Source organism: Labrus bergylta, chromosome 9 (assembly GCF_963930695.1).
Source record: "Labrus bergylta chromosome 9, fLabBer1.1, whole genome shotgun sequence".
Taxonomy (NCBI): domain Eukaryota; kingdom Metazoa; phylum Chordata; class Actinopteri; order Labriformes; family Labridae; genus Labrus; species Labrus bergylta.
Window position 1 is genome coordinate 14,247,489 of NC_089203.1, and position 14,199 is coordinate 14,261,687.

Consider the following 14,199-nt stretch of genomic DNA (forward strand, 5'->3'; position numbering starts at 1 on the left):
TTAGCTTGCCTGGTTTATTAGTCAAACAACCACAAGAGGACACACAAGAGGTGTGATGACACGAAATGACTTCACGGTTTTGTGTTATTAAAATTCTGTATGTGCAAGGAATTATGAGCAAATCATGGGTGATGGAGATTTTTGAGACTCAAAGTCATGCAACCAATTGTTTAAATCACACACATCTGTAGAGTTATAAATGATAGGGAATAACACAGTTGGTGAGCATGTGTGAGACCTTTTCACTGACGTATGCAGATTTCATCATTTCCTGCGCATGTGTGACGGAGTGGACCAGACGATGAACACGATATGGTTTAATATGGTTGATATAGTTAGATGACAGATGTTGATATTGTTTCTTAAAAGTCTCTGTTTATACACGAAATATAGGTTAAGTGATAGCTATATACGCTGTTGGTCGTGTTTGCGTCAATAATCATTTGTAGATCGGTTAAAAAAAACAAAAAACAATTTGGCTGCCAGGTGTAGTGAAAAAAAAAATCATTAAATTAAGCTGTTCAAACGTTTTTGATGATGTAATTTATAAAAGGCAGCAAACTCTCAATTTTACAGACTTGCTTTTTAACAGTCATTAGACCTGCTGATGTTTAAGCAGAACAAGTGCTGATATGTCTGTGCGCATATTCCACCGATTAAACAAGTAAAGCAGACTAAATTAGTCGGACGGGAAACCAAAGATAGAAGGCAACTACAGTTTAACATTCAGTGAAGTTGGATGCTCATCCAGCCACACAGCCAAACAGACAATACAATAAAACCACACATTATCAACCCACGCACGACAACAAACTTTGTAAACAGTGTGACAGCAATGGCCTGCCGTTCATACAGTACGATAACCAGTAGACACGGCGGTCTACAACACACCCACAAACAAAAGACCAGCATCTAAGCGTTATCTCAAATAATGATGAAACAATTTACCAATTAAGTTTTCATCATCACTGTTGCTTTCCTGTACGGAGCTAGCTGGGTGCTCCTCTCTAACGTCTTTATTTGCTTGGTTAGTAGTGTTTACGTTAGTGGAGCTAACAACGGGAGGAGACTTGTCAGGTTGAGTTGTTGAGGGTTGAGTTGTCAATGAGAAAACATTTTTTATTTAGTTTTTTACACTTTTAAGGTTACGAAAAACTGCGAGGGAAACAGAAATAAAGCAGACAGACGACTAGGTTTTTAAAACTCCAGACAGCAGCGGGGGCCCAGCAAAGGGGGTGCTAAGAGGTGGAATCAATGACATTACAAACAGGCCACAGCACCCCGCTGGTGCTGTTTGCTGCCGAAGTTGAGAACCCCCTTGGCAGTGGAGGAGGGCCCCTCTCTGCTCTACAAAATACAAGGGATATTGTAGTGTGGGCGAGGAGATAATGTTGTTAAAGAGAGAGATGAATCACTGATGCAAAAAGAGAATAGTTTTGACCCCTTCTTTGTTTTTGTCTGAGCATTAGTGTGTCAGTAGTCTTTTAATATGTGAAGGTGTCTGAGCTGATCTGTGAGCTTCAGTTTCTCACTGTTCTTTTTGGCCAAGTTTTGCTCAGGCAACATTAAAATGGACCAAACAACTATACAGAGACTGAATAAAAATTTGTTTGGTTTCCAAGTACACTGGTGTTGTTAAATATTGGTTGGCCAACCAAAGATAAGTGCAGATATAATGCGAGACTGTATCCTATTTTTCCCACTGTAAAGACCAACTGAGCCAATAGAGATATGAAAGGGACTTATGACTGTTCAAAGATAGATACCCTGTGGAGGTTCAGGGTTATGAATACATTCTTAAAACTACTATACAAGCTATTCAACTATGGAAAACCCTCTCAGTGAATTGGCAAGCTTTTATGAAACGATGTGATATAAAGAATATTCGTTGTTTGTCTTAAATTTCTTGGTTGGTTTTGGTATCATGTGAAATTATTTCTGAAGGCTGCAGGAGTTGTTCATAAGCCTTATGATGTTATCTTTTTCATTGATCATTGTTGTGTATTGTGTGAAATGTGTGTGTATGGGTTGTGCATGTTGTTAAATCATGTTCCTGCAAGGATGTAATTGTTCTTAGATATCAAATCTACTTGGGAGGCAGCTGAATGTTTGAAGCTTTAGAGTCCAGGAAACAATGTCTCTATAAGAACAATGAAGTGTATTGTATCGTACGGTACTGTGCTGTACTGTACAATAATGTATTGTAAGGTGTTGTACTGTATTGTATAATAATCATGAACACAGTGTATGGAAAGAGTGGGACTGAGAGATCATCGTTCTCACATCATAAAGTTTGTCAGGTTGTTCTCCTTCTGTTTACAGATTTTTCAAAATAAAAGTGGCAGTTACCACGGGCACAGACAGGGCGAATAAAAGGATACAAAGTAAAATGATTGTTGACTTCTGAGTTGATTTTTTTAACAACTTTTGGACAACTTCAATTTTGATCAAGCTCTACATCAAAAAAGTTAAATTCTCAAAATAAATGAAACCACTTTATTTGAGATGAGTGGGACGGATGAGGAGTTAAATGTCATTAATGAAATGAACTCAATATTAGAAGTGATTAAGCGGCCTCTCCCTGAGACGTGTGTGGGCATGTATTTTTTTTTTAATGGGTTTGACTCTTAGCCCAGTTCCAACACAATCCCATCCCAAGGTCACAGAAACCAGACTGGACTGGATGAGGTCAGCAGTGGTTTTGAGGCCTTTCAGTACAGATAGTGGGTCAGAAAGTCCCTACACATGGTTATAAATAATCACAGCGCACATTAAAGGTATCTTTAGGTGAGTGCTGACAAATGTGTTGACCAAAATCTGTATACTCACTGTCTATTTGACTTTGGTGCTGGTTGGTATTTCATCAGCTGTCAGAGTTTTATTAATTCCTGTAGAGAAGTGAACCAGAGCCTGGTGAGTGAAATACGATTATTCAAGAACTTTAATACACAGTACAATTTATTGAGAGTGAGAGATGCCCTGACCTTTGCCCTGAAATTTAAATCATATCATCACAAGGATCAGTCAGAAGGTGCTTTGGAACTTTTCATCAGGGATAAAAAAGTATTGAAATCAATCTGACATCTGAATATCCACATCTCCATCACAACTGGAAACATCTGCGGAGATGATACTAAATGGAAGATGAAGCTTTGGCAATAACGGTTGTATTGATGCCAATAAAGCATCTTCAAATTGGAACTGAAGATTTGGTTGTCCTAATAAAGTTATTTTCAATATAAAAATCGTGCAAACGTTGTCACAAAAAATGATGTATTTGAACACAGAAGAATTTAAAGGAAACAGTAATGGGAATACCTGGTCCAGCTGTTAATGTCTGAGAGAGGTTTATGTGTCTGGTTGTGAGCTGAGCATACTGTTTGTTTACACTATTTATCTATCTAAATTAGGAGATTGCTGAGACTGGTTTATGACATAGTATAATGTGTTAGGAGGACACCACCTGGAAAGTTCAGTTTCAAGAGTGAAATCCTCCAGCAGCTTGTTAATCATTATCCACAGAAATCACACTGACACGCTTGACTGTTATGAATGAGCGATTACCTAAAGATAATATATCTGGCCCAGTGATCATTTGTTTTCTGCACCCCCTCACATAGCTACAGCCAGATCTCATAATGCTATTTAACATTTTGCTTTAAAAGAGCCACTGTCGAGCTTTCTGTGAATCTCACTGGTGTCTCATAGAGCAGATTATATGTCATGAAGGAGAGGACTTTGATCAAAGCTGTAGTAACCAAAATCATGCTTATCGTAACTGATAACTGCACAGAGAGAACAACACAAACACATCTTTATGATCTCATACGGAACTAAAATAAAAAAATGTATTTGCAAAAAGTACTGTCGTAGTTTGTTGTTTGTTATTTATGGTCAAAAGAGAAACTCCATTCATCAGAATGATGACTTTGTTACTTTGGTTGTTTCCACTTTCACACATCTGTCAGACTTAAAGAAAGTAGATTTAAAAATCTGGTGACATTTCATGCAGAAGAAAAACAGACATTATTGGATTGAAATGACAAATATTCCTTAAAAGTGAATGGAGAATTTAAGAAATGGTTACATTTTACAACAACAAAAAGCCTCTGTGATATTGAGGTCAAGGCCCTGAGATAAACAAACAAGAGTCTAAAAATACACTCATAGAGGACAGAGACGTCCGAATGATTCATTTAATCTTCCCCAATGTTTATTAAGTGTTTCTACTTAGTGCTAGAATCAGTATTATTGACGTTTTTGAAATGTACATTCATATATTACACACATATAACACAATGAAGTCCTGTTATTCTTACCATTAATAAACCCTCTCTGTGCATTCTGAACTTCCTTTGTGTTCACACTGATCAAATGAACTGGACTTTGGGTCAAGCGTACTCAGATCCAGGCCCGGGTCCCAAGTATGAACCACCCATCTTTGAGAATGAAATGACTGAAAGATAAAATCCCAGGAAATCTTATTTGATTTCAGTATTTGGTCGGCTTGAAATCATTTTTTTCAAACAAATTCCGATGTTGACAAGATTTGAAGACAAAAACCAAAGTTTCATCAGGAGACTCTATAAATACATTTTATACAAAACATGAAACATACATTATATACTTTATATAAATATAATGCAAATAACATTCCAGAGCCTCTGGAGAAGTAAAGAATATTTTTTACAGCACATTCATATTTTTCAGCTGGTATGGATTTAGGAGCCGTTCCATTGCAAGGCAAGGTTAGGTGGACACTGCAGAAATCTAAATGATAAACTTCTTGTCCACTAGATGTCAGGAAAAGCTCACACAAAAATCTACACCAGTAGACGTACAACAGCAGCAGCAGCTGTGCTTGATGGTTGTAAGAAGGTACTGAGAGTTTATGTGTTGCAGAATGAAACACTCAAACAATGAAAAGTGAATGAAAGCAAACTAAGATGCAGCTATTATATATTGATACAGTATATAATACTGTATATTGTTATGATATTTTGGAATTGGTAGACCGTACAATATGCAGATTAAGGAACAAGATATTAATAGAATAAAGTCCTTTATTTTAAAGTAGACTACACACAGTGGAAGAAAAGTGCATATCTCACTAACAGCATTACTGCAGATGAAATATACGATGAATACAATACAAACTGATGAGAGGAATTAGGATCAAACTTAGTGATTTTATCTCTTGTGTACCTTATGCACTCTGTTTGGTCTCATATAAAAGTGAATCAAGTGTGGAATTAAATTTAAAAAAAATGGATATCTATTACATACACAACAATTCAGTTCCAAGCTGAGCTCTGTGTTTTCTAGAAGTCCAGAAAAAAACAACTGTTCTCCTAAAGGATGGCAGACTCTGACCTCATTTATAAAAAGTTAATTTTAAGATGGTAGAAAAACTAAGAGGCCCCTTGGAAAGAACAGACGAGATATTATTTGACTGAAGAAAAGACATTGTCTGAAGATGACAACAAGGTTAAACAATTTAATTAATTATGGACGTTTATCTATGAAGCATTGTGAAACCTACAAAACTTTTAAAAAAGAAAAAGTTTTTGCAGCTATTTTCTACTTCTGCTTCAATTTCACAATTAAAGAGAGAGAGAGAGAGAGAGAGAGAGAGAGAGAGAGAGAGATAGAGCAAGAGAGCGAGAGAGAGAGAGAGAGAGAGCGAGAGAGAGAGAGCCAGGGCAGATTGTGAACATGGAATGTTCAGGTTACTCAGGACATGAAAATGTTCACCTTTGAAGAAAAGAAGCACAATTTAAAGATAATATAAAACTCAAGTGACTGTCTCTTTGTTTTTGATCTAAGTGTCCATACCTGCTTGGGAAAAATGCAAATGAGAATCCATGCTAATCATTCACATTGACCTCTATTATTTAAAGAGTTTGAAATGTTCAACTTCAGCTCTCAGCTTTCAGATAATTTCAAAAAATTGTCAATTAAAACAATTAAAAACGTGATAAAATATGCTGCACACATCAGGCGTTTAAATGATTGTTACACATGCCAAATAAGGAATCCCTCTCGTTTTCTTTTGAAGCAAGGATGAGGCTTAAAACGTCTTTGATTTGTTCAGCCTTTTTTTGTGCACAAAGACAGGTGTAATGAATAACAATAGTCCACTGTGATTATCACTCATACATATTCATGTGGCCTTTTGTTTTTGCATGCTGCGCTCCAAATTAAGCGACGTCCCGAGACTGAAGAGGATCTCTGTCCATCTTACAAACAAGCTAACCAAACAGAGAACAAAAGAGGGGACTGTTTAACTGCTTAGGTGCTGTAGCTGTTGGACAGTAGATGCAGAAAAAATACATGTGTGCATCAACATGATGGGGGGGGGACATATTAGACAGGGAGAAAATAAAGTGATTGCAGGGAAAAGTCACTGGAGGGAGAAACATTATAAAAGATTCATTTGAAATCTCACAAACCTCATCTCAGAAGTTCCCATGAGAGGAGGGGGGTAGAAGGAGCACCAGCACAGAAAGGTATCATCATGTCAGTAAAAAATGTATTTATTTATTTATTTATTGACTTTACGCCGTGAGAAGTATTTCTGAAGTATACAATATGTAGACTTCTTACCTTGTTAATTCTGTGCTGTGCTGGTCGGTCTTGATCCATTCACCAACCCGCTGTCCATCTGTCCCCTCCACTTTCTACATGAATCCCACTCAAGTCTCCTGTGCCATGTCGTCTAAATTCTCTCTCTCTCTCTCTCTCTCCGCCTGTTTGTAAACTGAGCACGCTTCATAATAACATAAAGCGTGCATGCGTTGTATTACGACGTTATGCACAAGAGGTAATCGTGCTTAAGCACAGATAGTCCTGTGTAGTGTGACCGCGGGCCGTGCCGGCCAGCGTGTGAATGACGCAGCGGGGGACCAATCGTGCTTGAGTACGGCACGGTACAGATGGAGGGTTTTTCCTGGCTCAGAATGGGCCTTTGAGGGGTGACTATACGCTATGTAGTAAACGTTCGACCTGCGTATAACAGTATAGTCTGAGTCTGTATTACCTTATTTGACAGAAATCTGTGTATTTCCTGTTATTTCTGACCATTTTATAAAGAATATTATCATTACGCTTAAGTTACTGAAACCACAATTAAATCTGGTAAAGAACAGTGAAACATGGGAGGAGAGGGATTTTGAGGGAGAGGGGAGGTCACATCCTGCCAGTGCATTTCACCATCTTCCTATGATGGCTGCTCTTTTCCTTTAAATTGTGTTTTCGTTGTACATACACATTTGTTTAAGTACATTTATTTGAGTTAAGGTATTATGTCAAATAATCACAGATTTAAGTCACAGATAATTTGGATCATTTGATCAGATCAGGAAATTGAGAAATAATAAAAATATATTTGCTGGCTATAACGCAGCGCTGTTTGACAGTCTGTGTGGAGAAGTTCACAGACTACAGCTGGCTGACGTTACGATCGGTAAGTTATTGATTGTTTATAAAAGCAGACACGGTGGAAGTGAACGGAGAAAAGTTGAACGTGCGTTCCCGACTCGGTCCATACGGACAGCGGATCAACCGTGTTCCGTTGCACTACAAGTAAACAGGTGCGGCTGGTGGTTGGCGTTCCAGTGTGCATATGTGTTTGCAGCCATGTATGTTGGTGTGTCTCGTCTCGGCGTGCCCCTGCGATAACCCGTCTGCAGACAGCAGAGGAGCAGGGACAAGAAGCCGCAGCTAGCCTACATCATACGCGGTTTAGTATAGTTTTAACATGACTGTTGGGCTAAATATTTACCGCCATGAAGTGGATTGCTCTTTGAAAGTAACTCGCCAAACGGACAATCAACCCACATTTAGCACTTGTGGGTGTCAGCGGAGCGTCCGGAACCAGTCAAAAGAAACGAAACAGTCAATCAGCTGGCTTTCCAGCGCGAGCCGCATGCGTACACGGATAAGAGGGGAGCTGACTGCTAGAAGTCAGACACGTCGTATTTAAGTTTATGTTCTGCTTGTTCAATAGTCGTTTGATGTATTGATATTTTTAACATACATTCAAAGAGGATTTGATTTGCAATTTGAATCGTCTTTTTTTTCCTTTGGCGCTGGGTAAAACCTCTTTGATTCTTTACAGAATCCAAAGTCACAATTTAAAGAACTAAGAAAGTAACCGCCTTATTGAAATGTGAAGAAAGCTTCTTGCATCCTGAAACAAAGCCCAAGTGATTGACCTTAACATAATTCCCGCCTCACACAGCCAATCATTATTGAGGATTATGGTGTGCCCAATGGGGTGGCCAATCAGATTTCAGGGGTGCCCCTATGTGTATTTTGCACCCAATCTCCAGATTGGGGTAGTGACAGGATGGCATAACCTCCCAGGCGGTATGGTCTGTTCATTGCCATTTCCATATTGTCTTAAATTTCTAACTTTCTATAAACATTTCTTAAAAATCTTCACCTATATTGTGCCAGTGACACCATATGTTGCAAGGGCAAATTAAAGGTCTCCTCAGATTTTCATGTCTGTAGAGAACTGTGAAGACAGAAGGTACTGTATGTGTTCCCCCCGCTGAATAAACTGCCAGGAGCTTCCCTGAGAAAACCGGCATGCTTTGTGAGCACGATTTGATGCATGGAATAGGTCTACTTGTTGTGGCAAATCCTCACCTGACTAATCCTTCGCCCAGGGAATTAAAGCACAGACAGTTTGAGGCTGTGACTGGAACATTGTTGAGGAAAGTGAGGAAGAACATTGAAGGGGAACAGCGGAGGGGTAATACGTTCATTCAGTGACAACAACAACTTTCAAGGTCCCCTTCAAAATAAAGTTTACAGGAAATTGTCAAGTTTCTGAATGGTTGATTTTTAAAATGTACCTGGTAGCTGCAAGCCATATACCGGTAGATAAATTGACATATAGTGGGAAAAGATACACACAGTAAAAGTTTTGATACTCATTAAAAATACTCCTCACTCACAAATAAATCATTCTAAATATGACCCAGAAGAAACCATTTTTCCAAAGTTGTTCACCTAATTGCAATCAGCTCACATGAAGTCCAACTGATTAAATACCAGAAGAGTACAGGTACTTATTAATCTGCTCTGTAACCAGTGCTGATGCTTAATTAAAAGAGTCTAACCTGCTAAGTTAAATTAGCTTACATTTTCCTCACAGTTAAGCATAAAAATACAGCAGCACCATGACCCATTGATTAAGACTTTTGTACCCTTCTCTCTGCATCTATGCGACATAAAAACATTTTTTTTGTTTTTTATGCCTGAAGTGGCAGAATGTGTCAGAAGCAACAAGTTAAACGAGTGTGTAATTCAAAAATGTAAAGAGGAATTTAGGCAGAAAATGAAACACCTCCCTGATTGCCCATTCGTGTCCGAGCAGGTGACCCTACAGGTCAATTTATTCAGCAGGGAATGATGGTTAACATGAATTCAAAGCTGTAGATGTCAAAAGTCCTCAGAGAAAATACAGATGAAATGTGCCTGCAGGATTTTAAAGGTCACATATTATAATCCTTTTTAACAAGTCTAAATAAAGTCCAAAACATGACTGTGAAGTTTCTTGCCAAAAATCCACTTTGATCCTGTATTTTATCATGTCAGTAAACCCCTCTATTTCTGCCCTGTTCATAACAGGCTGTTTCTGTGTCTACAGCTTTAAATGCAAATGAGCTGTGTCTGACCACGCCCCTCTCTGGAAGGTTTAGGGTGGATTGGGCTTTATTCATGCACCATGCCCGAATTGTTTACGGCGAGAAGGCAGCCTCAGAGGGCAGAACATACAGCTAGCTGTAGAAGTGCCACCCACCTGGGGGAGGGGTTACTGCCTTCTGTGATGTCACAAAGAGAAAACTTCAAATGGCCTGTTTGAGCACACATTTTCTGAAAAGTGGAGCAAAAGGTGGGAGAGGATGGATTTTTCTCATAATTTGTAGACAGGCTAGGGACACATTAGTGTTTGAAAAAAAACATAACACAACACGATTGTATTTTGCATAATATGTGACCTTTGATAGAACAAATGAGACTGAACACAAGGTGAGTCACAGCATGAACAAGCTACTCTGTGACTAACCTGGTTGTTCCTTCTTTAATCACCCGTGTTATTTCTTTAACCCTGTCTGACCTCCCCTTCCCTATAATATCCTGGATGCTGGTATTACATTCACACAGCATAACATCGTAAATGTGGCCCACACAAACACTTAAGTTCTGTATAGGTAATAACCTGCTTCAGGACTTATGGACTGTTGCAGGCCAGGGCCACCAGGGCAAAAGTAATTACACAATCTGTTTAGGTGTCATCAGCACATAATTTCTGTGGTCGCTGAAACATGAAGGAGACCTTGAGATGTGTATTTGTGTGTGTATTTGTGTTCCTCATCAGGTTTTCTAAACTGCTGTCAAGGTGTGGAAATGTAATAAGTAATAAGAGACGCTGTTCTCACTGTGATCGATTTCAGATGCCCTTGCAAACAATCAGAGTCAACAACAATCTTTTAAGGAGAGACTGATTGTGGAAAGAATGAGATATGACAGTCTTTCTTACTGACTGAGGCAGCCTCAACTTATGAGACAAACATGGCCAGAGGCATGGGGGGGTACTGGGCTAGCTATACAACAACCTCAATGTAAAGTCCAAATCTGTCCATTCATCTATTCATTGTTCCAGGTTTGCCAGGGTTGTTGTGACAAGGGAAGTTTGCCTAGGCCTTAGTGCTCATGTGGAGATGCAGATTGTAAGTGTGTATTTATCACCATCGCCATCTTTAAAAGATAAACAAACAAATAAAAGATCACCAATATTTGAAAAGACAGCCATAGCAGTGTCTACACAGTGATGACTGGAAGCTAACAAACAAAGGGCAGAACATGTGTTGTCAGCTGTGTTTTGCTGCTAATAGTGAAGAAGAGAAGTGGAATTTGCAGGTATGTTTAATGTTTTATGTGCTGCAGTTGAGCTGCTAATTTGAAATGTAGCTTGCAAACTGACATTAACAATGGCCTTCTCCACGCTGTTCCTCAGAGTAGAGCAAGAGGAAGAGCATGTTGGCTCGAAACGTCACTTATCAAGTCTTTTCAACGGGAGCGCCTTGGTGTGCAGATCTTGTTTGCCTCTCTTTACCTAGTTGTGTTTTTGGATCCATCACCCACTTAGGGATGTGCATGGTTTTTTTTTTTCATTCATTCCTGCATGTCAACCAATCTTGGTTTAGGATTGAGGTGGGACCAGGGGTACCCCTCTGACCAAACCCCTGAGCTCACCAATGTCAAAGTACATCAAGTATTATCAAAAACTCAAAGAGGTAAAAAAAAAAAAAAAAAAATACAATAAAATAAAGAATGTAAAAAAAATGTAGCAGTGGATGTCGGATTGTTTCAGCCCCTTCAGCCCAGCAGTGGACCACAAGCAGTCTCTCCTTTGATGTGAAAATCAATGCCTGCACAGTGTAAGAAATCTTTTGGGATTTATTAGACTGCATTCTTTTAATTAATTTTCTTTAAATTAATAATTCGGTTTTATGACAACAAATATCTGCTATAAAACTTTTGTTCAAATGAACAGAAGCTGCTCTCTCTGTGGTGTTGACTTCAGTGTACTCATTGATCCAAAACTTTGCAATCACTACAAACAGAAAGTAGCAGATTGGAAATTAAGGGTATCTCCCTCCCTCTCTTTCTCTCTCTTACTCCCTTGCAAGCACATTTACTCAATTTTATATTCAGTAGCATGACTCTAATGGGAATAGACTGCAGTGTGAGTGTGTGGGTATCTGTAATGTAACAGAACACAAAGGGATCATTGGACCAACTATTAACTAGACACTGAAACAGCAACCACAAACATATTGTTATCAAAAACCACATTTCATTTCAGTACCACTGGGTTAAAATTCTTCACTAAACTCAAACAAAAGAGACAGTTCTTGGTTCACACTGATTATCTAAGAATCTAAAATAAACAAGCAATTACAATTTTGTGTTAAATTAAAATACATTTAATGCAAATGAAGCAGCATGATCCTATGTGGGCCGACTAGTACAGAATTTCTGAAATCTGAGACATTTCAACATCATCTTTAAATGGTTCACTCTGGATTAAAAGCAAAGAGCAGGCATGTAGGTTTAGCATTTTAAAGCTGTTGCTGATTTTCTTCTCCTTTTCTTTTTACAGCAGGAGGTCGAGCTCTTCTTCATTTCCTTAAACCGACACCTGCAGACTCAGGCCGGGGATAACGGTGCACTGAATCAGACAGCAAAAGTGGCGAAAAGGCACAGCTTGGAGCCTGCCTGACAGCATAAATCTTAAACCCCCACAGTAATTATTTATATTTCCCCATCAGCTCAGAGATCAGTACCCTTGAGGTGGTTTCCCTCCTGCCACCTCTCCACCTCCAACAACGCTAACCTCCAGCATCCTTCTTGCCCTGACAGTTCAATCATCTAATCCCAGCAATGCCTCCCAAGGTTGTTTCTGTGTATCTTAGAAAGAATGTATAGGGGAGAGAAAAATAACTGGATTGAAAGAGCAAAAAAATATTGTACATGAATGAGAAAGAAATGCAGGGAAACAAAATCATGTCGATGGAAAACATAGAAAAGCTCTTCTGGGATCAAATTCCTGTGGAGGTCAATAAATCGGCTTAAGCAGGATTTTAACTGGAGTGCTGGGTGATGTTAGCTAATTTAAGAAAGTTTAGGAGAAGAGCTGCAAGGCAAACAGAATGTGAGTGTATGCCCATGAACGTATGATATTCATATTTGTTTTTATTCAGGATTATAAATCATGTACATTAGGAATTTTGGTGGATACAAAATCTACAGGGGATGAAGATGATAAAGCCAAAAAACATCCAGTTGGCTCATCACAGAGGTTTCCATTTGCTCAGGTCAGCAGAGCTACAAGATGCAGAATTTGATTTATTTTTAAAATTTTAAATACTTTATAAATCCCAGAGGGGAAATTCAACTGTAGTTTAGACTGTTATTTTAGAGACATGCTTTTCACATATATAGGCCCAAATGCACAAACAGGACCTATGGGCATGCATTCATCGAGAAGTCAGGGGTTGCTACAAAGGGAATGTGCCAGAGCTGTCGGGGTTTGGTGCCTTGCCCTGCCTCAGGCAATACAACAAGGCCCTCTGCAGGAAGTGACACCTCTCCAGCCACTACACCAACTTCCATACATTGTCCCACATTGGGACTTGATCTGACGACCCTCTGGTTCCCAACTAAAGTCCCCACAGACTGCTACTGCAGTAAACAGGATGGATGGAAAGACATTCCTCGTTCTACAAGCAGCCCTGAGGGCTGCTGCCCAGGAGATACATTTGGACTCATAGTATGTGCTTCTATCAACATGACGCAGTCCAACATGAGTCACATTAGAGCTCAAGGTGTGTGTGACTCACTTCAGCTTCCTTTTAGATAAACCTTAAGCTGACAACATCATAAAAAGCACTTTTCACTGCACTGCCACAAGGGTTACACAACATTTCATGTAAAGCCCTCAAGGATTCATTCTGTCAACAAAATGCATTCTATAAACTATCTACACCTCTACAGATATGTTTGCCAGTTGTGATTACAGGAGAATGATGCTGGTAAGATTTGACTTCAATCTCTTGTTGCTCTGCTTTTTTGGCCATGACTGAAACAGCACTGTTCAACTGGTGAAAAGAAAAAAGTGACTACCAGTCAAAGAAAGTACAAGTCTGGAACAAACAAACCATATATAAATGGCTTGTAAATACTGAAGGCTGACCTCATCTGAGCAGGCTGGTAATGGATTGTACAATAAACAGGGAGTCTTGAGAACAAAGTGCCTCTACTGCCACTGTTGAACACTTTAATGCACTGTGATTTGGAACTACTGGCAATGCATAAAAAAGATGCCCATCAGGAGACGTTTTTGTTTCATACATAAACCAGATCTCCAAACAACACAGAGGACATTTCAAACACTATTTGATAGAAAGCATATAAACTAAAAGACGTCTTAAGTAATCTTCTTAATTGGTGAGATCCAAGTACAAGATCAGTGTTCATGATGATGGAGAAGCTTCATTTTAGGGTCCGACACACTGGATTCACTGACACTTCCCATCTGAAAAATATTTTCCTCATTTCCCACAAAGTGTGCTGGGACTGTACCTTGGTCAGTTTTCTAACATATGAGTAAAAAATATG